Genomic DNA, 14,365 nt, shown 5'->3' on the forward strand with positions numbered 1-14,365 from the left:
ACTCAAAGTAAGATGTAACCCCCAGGGCCATCTCACCAGTGCCATTGGAACTGAGAAAGGTGTGAAGCAAGGCTGCATACTGGCCTGTCTCCTATTCAATTTCTATATCAACTCCATGGTAGACCATGTCCACAACGCGAACCTTCAGTCCCCAAAACTTGCTGGAAGATACATCTCTGTTCTACTCTATGCAGATGATGCAGCAATACTTTCAAGAACACCTATTGGCCTTAAAAGAGCACTGAGAGCACTAACACAGTACTGCAAGGAAGACCAGCTAGAACTCAATTATCAGAAAACTAAAATCATAGCATTTGCCAAAAGGCCCAAAAGCCACTCCTGGGGCACTGATGGCCACAAGATTGAGCAGGTCTTGTGTTTCAAATACTTGGGAATAGTCCTTCATTGTGCCAGCAGTAGGAAAGCCCATCTGCCATTCTTAAATACCTCAAGTCAAGAGGTGGCCACTATATACTGCACTAAAATTATTTGAAGCCAAGCCAATAGCACAACTCCTTTATGGCGCTCAGTTTGGCTCCCTTCTCCAATTTTGCACCACTGGAACTTGTGCAATCCAAACTTCTAAGATCAGCCCTTCAAGTTCCCAAATACGTATGTCTCTAATGCCACCCTGAGACTAGAGACAGGCCTCATGAAAGTGGAGGCTAATGGTCATACTCAACTATTGGCTCAGATTATCCCTTTTTCCCCTTGGCCTTGCCTTGTTAACTATGAGGGATAACTTCCAGTCCATATGGAAACAGGCAGTGGCAACTAAAATCTCATCCTTGGGCTTCTCCTCAGGTCTTCTACTTAGCATGGGATATGATCAGGCCAAAGCACTCATTAAACAGCGTGTAGCAGACACAGAGCGCCAGTTGGATTTAGCCAGGTCCCCAACCTTTATTGCCAGTGAATCCCATAGGTATTCTGCCTCCCCTATGACATACTTAAATAAACTCAAGGCACATAACCATTGGAGGGCCTTTACTCTGGCCCAATGTCACACCCTCCCCTCAGCTGTCCTTGAGGGCCAGTACAGGAAGATTCCTTACCCAGAGAGAGAATGCCCCTGTGACTCTGGTCACAAAGAAACAACAGAGCATGCACTCCTCCAGTGCCTGTATTATAAAGATATTCTTATTAGCTCCATCTTACCACTACTGTATAAATACCCAGAGTGCTCAGGACAATTTTACACCTCCCTGCTGCTGTCAGATTCCAACCCTGCTGCAACATACAATGTTGCCAGGTTCTGTGCTGCAGCACTGAAAATTTGTCAGGTGATGACGGGTGCCACAAACTAGCTTTAATGACACTAGAATACTGTACTGATAGATATGCTAATCTTTATGCTCTCCTACACCCATCTAATGCTCCTTCCCCTCCTTTTTGATTTATTTTCCCCCCTTTTCTTTTAGACCTTTGTGATAGACAGACAGATCATCTTTTTAGATTCAATTTTAATGTATATTTTCTGTTTTAATATATCTTCTAGTTTTTCATATATATCTTTTTAGACTCTAATGTATTTTGTATACTTTTAACTGACTGTATCCCCACCCTCTGTATATGTCTTTGACCATAATAAAGATTTGTTTGTGTTCCTTTAATGATTAACAAGTTTGCGTTTTGAATGACTTCAGGAAAAAATCTATTACAACAAGATGATCTTATATAACATTTGAAAGTGGGACTTTGAAAATTCATGCTTTCCCACCACCAGGCAACTTACTACATTCCAGTTCTATCACCTATTTTTATCACCTTTTACTTTGCAAAATATTTGCATTTATCTTTACATGTGTTAAATTATCATTGTAGTTTTTACCTCTGTTATTCTCCAGCCAGCAAGTTATATTTCTGTCTGCTTTCTGGATCTTGTCATGAAGAAACTTTACTCTTGTACAAAATTTTAAAATGTATCTAAAGGATTCACTATGATTTATTTGATGGGGCAATTTTATATGCTATTTCTACCATTGGTGCAATGCTACCATCTACTTTTAACACCTGAGTTGGCCAGCTGATAATAAATGATTCTACATTAAGTCTAGCACGTTTTTCAGTAAAACCTTGAACTGTTGTATCTCTGTCTGCTTTCCAGATCCACAATTTTATGGCCCAAATCAATTTCATTTTTATGTCATCTCACTTCCTCCCAGAATGTTATTCTCAGCATCATTACTTACTCAGCCATGGTTGCTGAATCATTTAGTTTATCTCCAATAGCTTTAATTTCTTGCTGAAGAGCTTGCTTTTTCAGAATTAGGTGCTGCTGGCTATATTTTATGTCTCCCATTAGAAATAAATGGTCTAGTTCAGCTGCAGCGTTCACCTTCTCGCAAACGATGTTGCTTCCGTTACTGCCTGTTCTTCCGTCATCCCAGTGGCCTCAGAAAGTAGAAATTGTGGTGGTGGGAGATCAGTTCACATCTTCACACTGGTCAGATCAGAACTCCCAGTTGTAAAATGCAAATTCAAATTTAGAAACTTAATTTATTTAATGTAGAAGTCTGCCTAATTCAACATGACTCTGGACAGCATACAGTATTAAAACAGATGAAAACAATTAACAAAAAAAGGTGGTAAGTGGCAGAAAAATCACACTTACTTCCATAGCGGCATTCATAAAGGACATCGTTCATATTAGCCCAAGAGCCAGGTTTTAAGAGCTTTTTAAAAAATAATATGGAATTAGTTGCTACCAGATAACCTGTTAGGTCATCCTTTCAGAGATATTTCCTTAGTTAAACAGAAACAGAATGATCATGGATGGGCAAAAAAGCAGCGGGAGTGGGAGAGACTTCCATCTTCCTGCTTGTTTTCCCATTAACTTTGCTTGTGGGAAGCTGGCAGGGAGTGTTGGAAATCTCTCCTCCTCAGCTGACCTACAGAACTGCCTGCCATTTTGCTGGGGGGAGAGTTACAGCTTCCTCCTAAAAATTATTAGTATCCAGTTCTATTCTTCAAAGTGTCTCAGCCAGCTTTCCTCACGTCCTGACTTTCTCAACTTTGAGCAACTGTGTATTGCATCTTCCTTCCCTTACTGCTCTAGACAGAAAGATCATGCTTTCAGATTAGACTAAATATTTGACAGTACCCCTTGTACACCTTCCCTGTACCCCAAAATGGATGCTTTTGGAAATTTGTTGGCTATTCAGATATCCCTTTACTTTGATAGAGAGATACATACAGTAGATACATACCTACCAGATTTTATGCTTTAGTTCTGTATACTTCTATAAAGTTGGCAATACTCTAGAGCAGTGTTTTTCAAACTTGGCAACTTCAAGATGTATGAACTTCAACTACCAAGCTGGCTGGGGAATTTTGAGGGTTGAAGTCCATCTATCTTGAAGTTGCCAAGTTTGAAAAACACTGCCCTAGAATAATGCTTGTCAATGACTTTGTTAGCATCAATATCCGAGTTAGTTATTCAAAGCTATTGCTTTCTATGAGGCATACAAGAATTAGAGATACCCTGCTTCTGCTGTAACTTGATTTTTTTTTTAAAAGCCAACAGATAAAATATGCAATACTGAGAAAAAAATACATTCCTGCACCAAAAAAACAAAACAAAATAAAATAGAAAAAATGGGGGTTAGGGGTGGGGTGGGGAGAAGAAATGACCACACTTGCCTAAATTCTATTAGCGTATATGTATGTTTTAATGATGCATCAATTTACTTTTATGGCATTTCAATACCACATAATCATTTTATAACTGATTGAATAACATCAAAGAGAATTAAGAGAACACTGCTTCATCACATTTCCAAGAGTCATCAAACATTTTCAATTATCACTCAAGTTATATGCATAAACAAACTTTTTTTGGGGGGGAAGAGAATAAGTTCCATTACTAGAGAAGGTCGCATTAGAATACCAATGACAGAAACAGCCCTGAAAGAATGTTATTTTTGTCTGTCAATATATGCAAGTCCAGACAACACATCAAGTCACCTTTTACATGATTTCGCCACCCTTTATTTCCTTTAACTTACTCAATCTTGCTCTAACCTCCAACCATTAGCCCTGAGGTCAGGAAGTGAATAAACAAATGACAGTAAGGGATGTGTGTTGCTGCTTGTAAGGACTCAGGATAGTTATGTAATGAGATATGAGCTTTGCCATGATGGTGGAGAGAGGGATGAATTGTCACAGAAAATTGAATGTCAACATTTATCTTCAACTTTTGTTTTATAAAGCAATGTACATGTATGTTTTTGAACCTGAAACACAGTAGTTTGTTATTCTAGGAAGTCAGGCTAGGAAAGAATAAGAAATCATGATGAAAATATGCTGATTAATCTGTTTTAATTGTAAATATATTAGAAAACTATGAAGATATGTGCCTGTCTATCATATTTACTGTATATGTCTGTCTGCATATCTTGTCTGTCTGTCTATCATCTATCTAATCCATCCATTCAACACCTGCTTCCCTACCCACCTATTTACTTGCTACTGGAAAAATAAATGTTTGGGTGTAAAGGAGACACATTTGGGAAAGATCGTAAAGCTGTAAAATTCAGTTTACATAAATGTTGCTTTGATAACCTCTGGTGATCTCAAAACATGGAATCCAGTGAAAAACAAATAATGGCTTTCATTAGAAATATAAAAATGACAGTCTCTGGCAGTGTCAGCACCTGATCATTCGAGCATTCACGCAATCACAGTCAGGAGGCTGGGATTCCTTTAACTGTTTTAATGAAGCTTAATGAATGGTACAGAAGGCAAGCTGCAAATAAAGAGTTCCTGCTCAAATCTAACTTTAAAAACTAAATTCCCTTAGTTAGTCCCCTTTCCCATGAAACCATGTCACCCCCCCTCCCATCCAGATGGTATTCCTGGCATATCTCAACCCTGTGTCCTCCATAGCCATAATAAACCACACTCCAACTTCACACCCCTCCCATCTGGCGACATGGAGTCTATTCCATGGAGAAGGAAATGATGGTAGATGCTCCGATAAGGGGTTTTGTAAAACCTTTGATCGGGGGGGATCTGCCTTTTGTATTCTTGTCAAATAGGTCCCCATTGTCAGGGTGTCCAGTTTTCAGAACTACACTCAGCTTCTCAAAGTTATAACCTTCCCTCAAACAAAACGACACAGGGCTTTGGGATTTTTAGTTACTCGGCCATACCTCTCAGTTAACATTATCTCCTCAGTCAGAAGGTTTGTTATTCAGTCCTTGGTTGATAAGAGGCAGATCTATTTATATATATCACCAAATAGTTCATAAAATGTAGAAGATCTTTTGCCTTTTCTGTGTGCATTGATAAGAAATATCTTGTCTGATCTGTAGCTGTGTGGAGTAGAACATTCGGTCAAACAGTTCCACAGAGATGGGTATTTAATAAGCAATATTATATGTGCATATGAAGTCATCTTAGATTGTCCTTGTTCATTTAGGCATGTCAGCTTTGTCAGGACGTAGGTATCATATGCCATCCCAAGTGGTGCCAGTACTTCCCCAACAAAAGAAATCTTACCCTGAGATCTGGTGAGATTTTATGGGACGTTACTGAAATTCCATGAGATTCTGGCATATTTGGTATTCTTCTACAGAGTTCTTGCACAAAGTTGTTGAAAAATTCTGTGATCTCATTCAATATTATAAGCCACCCTCCCAAAATTGATTTTGAATTGGGGTGGCCTTATAAATCAAAATTACAAATAAATAAATTCCCAAAAATCACATTAGAAAGTGAAATTGCATGGAGTTTCAAGGGAAACTAAAAGTGAGCATAATCAAACACATATCTTGGACTCAAAAAAGCAGATTGTAAGGAAACTAGAGCCACAATAAGCAGGCTCCCATAGCAGGAGAAGCTAATGGGAAAATGAACATATAAGGTAGGAATTCCTAAAGAAGATGCTTAAACACAATTGCAAATAATTCCAATGAAGCAATGGAGGACATCAAAAGAAGCCAAAGTGGCTACACAAAGAGATTAGTGACAATAAGAAGGAAAAAAGGGACAATATAACAAAGGGAAGAAGGCCAGGTCACAAAGGAAGAGGACACACAGCCTGGAACCACAGAACTGGTGAATCACAGAACTGGTGAAAACTCAAGGGCTGTGGTTAATGAAGGATGCTAATAATAACAACCAAAGGCTTCCTTAAATATATTCAAATCAATAAAAGGAAGGAAAAAGAAAATAATCAGTATAACAGCTACTCAGTGAAGATGGCAATGATGAAATAGTCTTGGAGGGCTGCAAGCAATGACTAGCAGAGAATGGGGATTCTTCCCACAGTACACAGTAGACAATTATAGTGGAGCCATTTGCCTACAATGAAATGAAGTGCAGCAGACAGACTCCTTTTGAAGCATAGCCAGAAAAGGTGGGCACAGTTTACTAGGTAGGGCAGTCTGATGTAAGTAGAGGATGACACAGTGGTCTGTACTCATACTGAGACAATGTAGTTGGGTGGGTCAGTCCTCACTTAGTGATTGGGTTGATGAACCACTCTAAACCAAAATAAAACAAACCATATAATGGTCTATATTTGAACCCATCCAACAAAGATTTCTATATGAAGGCAGAGGGGATGGCAATGTAGGTGTTTTCTACCTGGCAAACTGCAGTTCCACAATATGGCTGACTGTTAGGAACCCAACATTCAGTTACTCAGCATTGGATTAAATGCTGAAATAATTTTAAAAATCTGTTTTAAGCCAATTGTTTAAAAAGCAACAAATAATATTGCTGCTGTAAATCAGTTTTCCTGGTTAGGGAACTTGGTCACTGTCTGACCAAGACAATATTTCAGTCCTATTGTTTGATCTGGAATTTTTAAGTGGCAGTAAACAGATCTTCTCCTAGTTGGATGGTAGCTACCCTCTCCAGTCTGTCACCATACAGTTGGGTGTGACTATGTTGTATCATAGTCACTTAGCCAGTTTGTACATCATTGGCTTGGATGGCTGAGGATTATTAAAGCTGTAGTCTAGCACATCTGGAGGAAAACATGCTGGGGGCATTTGGCATAAAGAAGGACCCTAGGAATGTGAGTAGCACTGCTTGTGTATTGCTTTGCACTTCAACACCTTTTCTTGAAAGAAACAAACAAAGATCAGTTATTACATTACAATAACTTCCATATAAGGACTAGACTGTTACTGAACAATATGTCCTAGGAACAACATGGATTGTAATTACTTTAGAAGCAAAGAAGGACAAATTGTCTCAAGTAATGCCTTTTTTTTTTTTTTTGGCTATCTGTCCAAAGAACCATGGCATTTTTGTCAGTATTTCTGTTCTCTGTGTTTCAACTCACATCTATAATCTGCTTCCCACTGCATTCTGCAAATACCCTTTTCATCTCTTTTATCTCTGTCATGCTTGATTCTCATTGATGGGGAATAAATACTGTAAAGTTTTATCCATATGTGAAATTATTGTATCATGGAGACGATTTATCATCTTCTCATTATGTGGCCTCGAAACATCATCAGTATCTTTACGCACATTTTGCATCACGCTCTTTTTATTATTAGTATTAAGATGATTGAGGGTTTATTTCATCTTGAATTTATTTATATAAATTAACTATAGTGGTTGTTTTTGTTTGTACTGAGATAGATTTTGATCCAGAAAAGTGCAGTAGGATAAAACGAATTGTATGCGCTGTACATTATTTCTCACCTGTCTTGTAAAACAATTCATTTGCATTTAACACTGTCAAGGCGAAAATGTTAAAATCTTCATTTTCAGGACAAATGCTTAAGGAAATGATCAGCATAAACCTGGAAATGATGAAATCCAATATTTTATGAGTGCCATTAAGTAACATGCAGTATAAGTAACGTGTGTACCTATTTGCAAAAAGGATTTACAGCCATTAATAAGTTTATGGCATAACCACAGGTCATAACATAGGCATGCAATAAAATACAGTAAAAAGACAATAGAACAATAAAATAATGAAATGATAAAAGAAAGTAATAAACGAAACATTAGAAATAAGGCTACAACAAAATAAAGCCAAAGCTACAACTAAGAACTTAAGTATTTCGTCCTAAGTTTAAACAAAAGCAGAGAAAAAGTAGCAACTTGGTTGCTAACAGCTGGAAACACATCTTCAAGAAGATAAATCAGTTTTTCAAGGTCAGAGCCCTTGAGTTCATCTCCCATTAATAATTTGGCTATATATAATAAGTGGACATTCACTTTTACAATGTGACTTCTTCTCCTCAAAACCTCTTCTAGAGAGCTGCTGGAACTCCTTGAACAGATTTTGAGGTGAGCGGGGAGAGAAAAAAGCATCCAGTTCATTGTCCGTTGTCCGAAACAGATCCTTCAATAGAAGCCTACTGTTTGCTTACATTTAACATGCTTAACTCTATTTCATACAGTACTCTGTACAACTTGAAAAATAGTCAAATTCCATTTCTTAATATAAAATTATTATTGTCTAGATGTACTGCACACAGATCAGAAATGTCTGGGATTGGCTCATTAACACTATCGTGTTGTGTGCTGAAAAGCAAAATACATCTAATACCACCACTTTATATGCAGAATACGTGTGGGTTGAGGTAGAACTTGCTGGATTTGCCTTATATAAGATCCATCAAGCCAAAAAGAGTGATGCCATGTACAGTATTATGAACTAAATGACCATATAGGCAGCCATACCTCAGCATGCTTTTTAAATAAGTGACTAAACAGGTACCTATGAAAAGCCTCCAAAAAGAATTTGAAGATACTAACTCATCCTGCTCCATTGCCCCCTATATTTTTTTTCCTAAATCCAGAGGTTTCATACATTGCCCTGGCTAAAACTATCAAGAGATCTGGTAGAACCATCCTTCTTGAATTCAGCTACTGATCATCACCAGTTTCATTGAAGTGAATCATGCATTATAGGAAGAAATGCTATTTTTTCCAACTGGTATTAAATCCACTATCCATCAATTTAATTTTATAACTCTGAATTCTGAAGAGGCAAAACAATACCTCTTGCTCCATTTTACTACATCATATGTATTAATTATTAATATATATTTATTAGTCAGACATTTTAATCCTCTAAATTACAAAGCTTCCCAACCTTTAATTTTTTTTTTCAGAATAGCCCCCAGAAGCTTCCACGGATGACTCATCCATGAGCTGAGATATCAAATGAAGAGAAAAACACAGTGGGCACCACACTAAGCATCCTGTTGAATCACTCTGAGATGTACACAGAATTCCAATTGCAGCCATATTTTTAAAATACATAAAGGTGCACACCGTACTTGAATTATGATGTGGCCAATTTTTGATTTTTCCTAGCAAGTGTATAGTTTTCTTCCAAAAACAGTTGTGGGCGTGGGTGTCCAAAGTTCCTTCCAGAAGCAAAACCAGTGCTTCCATTATTGCCATATCACAGGCCAAATCAAACAGCACTAGCCATTTTGTTTGAATTGAATTAAGACCTGGATTATTATGCACTCTTTTTCACAGCTTCAGCATTATATAAATCAGCAAAGTGCCTAAAGAAGTGAGAATCTGAGCTGTACTTTTATACTGAAGGCCATTAGCTTAAGGAATAATGCCAGGACTTAAAAAAAAAATCAAACAAGTCTTATTGTGGCATAGGTATATATTTTCTGCTACGGGAAAATATGGAAGTCCTCATGGGGCTATGACTTCATTATACTATCTGACATTATTTACATTGTTCTAAAGTGTCTAGGTTGAATAAATATGGATTTAAAATGCTTCATGTAATTTTTCCCCTCAGGCAAATTATCTTTAATTTATTCTTGCAGGTATTCATGGAATGCTAAAGAAAATGGAAACTCTGGAGCTGAGGGTGGAAAAATCTGTCTATTTTGATATCTGTCAGTTTTCATTTTTCCAGTTCAGCCCATCCTATTTCCACATCAATGTGTGCCTTAAAAGTGGGAGGGGGGCTTTGCAGAGAAATTCATTTGCATTTTCCTGCACTTTTCTCCTAATCAGCACATTATAAATAGGCTTCACCCCAATATATGCATTTTTGCAAAATTATTTCCCCTTAAGAAAGCCGTTTTATGCATTTGAGTCTTTACCTTAAACCAAGTAGATTTCTCCCCCATCTTTATTGAGAACAAAGGCATGCTATGAAGGATGGGCTTTTCTTACCTTTCAGCATTTGCACTGATGTATTCCAAGGAAAAGAACAGGAAAAAAAAAAAGCCGCCTTTTGCTAGTGACAGACGTGCTACTTTTATGGTTCAGGAATGATTTCACAAGTTTTTGTCAAGGAGCCTTGTGCCAAAATTTTCTATTGGAAATAACATTAAGAACTGCAGCAGTTTGCATTTAATCAACAGTTTATAGATTTTTCACACCCTCCCTCCCTCTATCTTTCCTCTACCACTCCCAGGATAGTTTACATATTAACCACCTTACCTGAGTTGTTAAATGACATTGTATTTTGTATTAACTGTGGGTTCTAAATGATCTTCAGAGGCAGATCCATGAACAGGCTTTCTCTGTTCTAAGTGGTTGGAGCTCATATACCAGCCTCCAAATGGCATTGAGCCAAAGAGGCCAGCTGAATGTCCAAAGATAATGCCAAATCATCTTCTGTTTTCTGTATATTGCCTTTTTATTCTGCTTTGGGGTCTCTTCATAGAATGATTGCAATTCGTGTAAGAGATAATTCTTGGAATGAAATGTAATTTAAGAAAATATGTTCATGATGTCCTTAATACTGACCACTAGCCTTCACCTTGCACTTTCCTACTGGATCTTATACCCACTAATGAAGCAGGTTTTGTGTAGACTTCTCCATTCTTTCCCTCTTCCCCTTTCTTCCTCTTCCATCTTAGGCTTATCTTCTCAAAATGGAGATTCTTCTTTTATTTCTTCCTTCGTTTTCATTCAAAGTTGTCAGCTGATGTCAGCTCATGCCATCTACACATTTACATAACATATTGCAAGTGTTGGTGCTTGCAGGGATATTCAGTAAAAGTCAGTGTTTTAAAAAAAAAAATCCTGACCTCATAGTTCTGAGAATAGGAAGTGCATATACCCACTGAAAAATGTCTATCTTTGCACAGACATAATAATAATAATAATAATAATAATAATAATAATAATAATAATAATAATAATAAATTAAATTTATTATGCCGCCTGACTCCCAGTAACTCTGGGTGGTTTTCAATTCTTAACACATTTAAAATAATAATAATAATACAGAAACCAATCAAAGCAAATATTTGTAGCTCAGGGTTGAACTGTGGAGTCCTTGGTACTCTCTGAGCCTTGTTGTTTTCTTGCAGACCTTTCATTGCCAGACTAGGCAACATCTTCAGTGTGAAGAGGGAGAGGGCCTTGCTCTCTCTTTATATACTGCGGTTTGTCCAGCTTGTGTTGGTGGGTGTGTTGTTCTCTTCTTGGTAGTTCCTTGATTGGGCTGTTGTTTGCTGCTTGGTTGATTGATTGAGTTAATAGTTCCTTGATTAGGGTGCATTGGTTCATACAATGGTTCATCTGGTGTTAATCCTGGTGCTAATCTTTGCATATCTGGGTGTTGACTGCTGGCAAGGAGGTGTTCTGGCCTTTTGGTTTTTCTGTTGTCTCTTTTGAATGGTATGTAAATGTGGTTTACCTCTCTGTGTCTGTTGATGGCTGCTTTGTCTGAGTGCTTCCAGGAATTCTCTGGCGTTTTTGGATTTGGCTTGATTTAGGATGCTCATAGTTTCCCAGTTGAAACTATGGTTGAGTCTGTCCATGTGTTGTGAGATTAAGCAGTTCTCATTGTGTCTTCTGATTGCTAGTTGGTGTTCGTGGATGTGCTCTGCTAGTCTTCTGCCTGTCTGTCCTACATAGTGGCTGCTACAGTCCTTACACTGTATTTGTAGATAACACCTGTTTTTTTCTTCTTGGGCTACTGGATCTTTTGGGTTACTTAAGATGTTTTGAAGAGTTTTAGTTGGTTTATGTGCTATGGTGATGCCGTGAGGTTGTAACAGTCTGTTAGTAGTTTCTGAGATGTTTCTGATTATGGCAGTGTTATCCTTTTCATTGTTCCTTTTACAATACAGAAACTATAAAAACAGAACAGAACAAAGGGACATCGATGGCAGAAAGGAACAGAAAGGAAGAAAGGGGCATCAATCGTCCTCTCCAAAGGCCTGGGTGAAGAGCCAGGTATTTAAGGCCCTTCGAAATTCCAGTAGGGTGGAAGCTGTTCGAATTTTGGGGGGAACCTCATTGCAGAGGGCAGGCACTGCTACAGAGAAGGTGCAATTCCTGGGTCCCGTTAGGTGGCATTGTTTAATCGATGGAATCCAGAGTGCACCGACCCTGCCAGATTGAACCAGTAGGACAGATAATATGGGAGACAGGCAGTCCCTCAAGTAACCAGGCCCTAAAGAAGAAAGTATAATAAGGAAAACAATGGAAATACAAAGGAAAGTTATTTCACAAGGTGTATAGACAGAGATTTGAAACCTTGCCCTATTTTAGATGATGTCTGATAGGAGCTATACATTTTCTTTTGTGTGTGACCTTATTTATACAGTACAATTAAGATGCTCAACTAATGTAGATCCCTTTAATGGCTATATTGAAGGAAGAAATTGGAAAATGTGGGGGGGGGGGTTAGCTGCTACAATGTTATGATTATGTGAGAGCCAAGCCTTTTGATTTTCTTCTCATCCTAAACTAATCATGTAGTTTTTGTATGCTGCCCAGAGTCATTTCCCAGAGATGGGCAGCTATATAATTTTAACTAATAAATAAATAAAATAAATAATCAAGCTACAGAGGGCTTCCTTTAGACCAACTGGGGTCTTAGGGGATTTATTTATTTATTTACTATCCCACCTTTATTATTTTTATAAATAACTCAAGGCGACGAACATACCTAACACTCCTTCCTCCTCCTATTTTCCCACAACAGCAACCCTGTGAGGTGAGCTGGGCTGAGAGAGAGGGACTGGCCCAAGGTCACCCAGCCGGCTTTCATGCCTAAGGCGGGACTAGAACTCTCAGTCTCCTGGATTCTAGTCCACCACCTTAACCACTAGATCAGATTGGCTCTTGCAACACTGCTGACTTAAACTGCTTGACACTTGTGTATAAACTAGCTTGAAATGAAGCCTGGTTAACAAATTCTGTTCAGGATTTCAGCCGCTTCCTCTGCTTAGGCTACGGTGATGGTGTGGTGGTCTGTCCAGGCTGTGCTTGGCACTTCTAGTTAGCACAGAGCATGTGTATGAATCCCAGGTTGCTGACTCCCTTTTGCTGAACACATGTCAAGTTATTCTTACTATTTGCATAGTAAGTGCATGTGCATATATGTTTTTCCTGTCATGCTCACAAAGTAAATCCAGGAGCAGTGAAATGAGAGGGACAACAGCTTCTGTTTGCCCCTCTGATAAAAACCACATCAGTTTACATGTGGGCCAGTGGGCAGGGAAATACACATACAGTGGGCCACCTGTCTAGCAGTGAAATAGAGAAATTAAAGTTCTAAATTTCTAAATCCCATCCCAATGTACCCAACTTTTGATTGCCTCAAAATATTTACAAATATTAAAATGGCTCCTGGTTACTATCTTTATCCATTATTTTCCCCTTAAAAACCATACTCTAAGTATCTGAGTTTGCCTTCTTGTGTGACATGTGATACACAGTACAGATAAGCCATTCTTGCTTAAATTTAGTCAGACTTCTATTCTGGATGTATGCTGTTAATTTTTCCATTGCTGCATATTCCCCAGCTTTGGTTTCCCAGTCTGATATTATTGGCAAAATATCTCTTTTCCAATGTTGGGCCAAATTTGTCTTTGTACCTGTTAGCATATATCTTAATAAATTGTGATTTTTTTTTCATTTGTTGTGGAAAGATTTCTGGTAGAAAAAAACTGAGGTTACAATTCAAGCTTTCTTTTTAAAATGTTTGCATAATTCTGTGTGTTTCTTTCTGGTTTTCTTTTCTTTCTTTTTCATTTTTTTTATGTTTTTCTTTTTCTTTTCTTTTACAAGATCATGTGCATTTATTTTAGGAATAATGATAAATAGTTGTGACATCAATACAAATGTTAATGTTTAGAGTTTTGTAGTGATTTTCAATTATTTCTTAAGATAATATAATGAATCTAGCTTTATATATTCAATTAATTATTTAATCAATAAAATGATGAAATAATGAATTTTATTTTTTATGACAATTGTAAATTCTCGTTTATTGATGTTTTATTTTCCATCCACCATATCCTTTTTCACTTTCTTCTTTTAAGTAGTCATTTGTTTTATTCCTTAAATGTTTGTGTCTGTGTGTGAGAGAGACAGAGAGAGTGTATATTTGAGAAAAGGTGGCTGTTTCACCACTTCACTGCTTCACTGATGTACTATTTTT

This window comes from Candoia aspera, chromosome 1, assembly GCF_035149785.1.
Source record: "Candoia aspera isolate rCanAsp1 chromosome 1, rCanAsp1.hap2, whole genome shotgun sequence".
NCBI lineage: Eukaryota > Metazoa > Chordata > Lepidosauria > Squamata > Boidae > Candoia > Candoia aspera.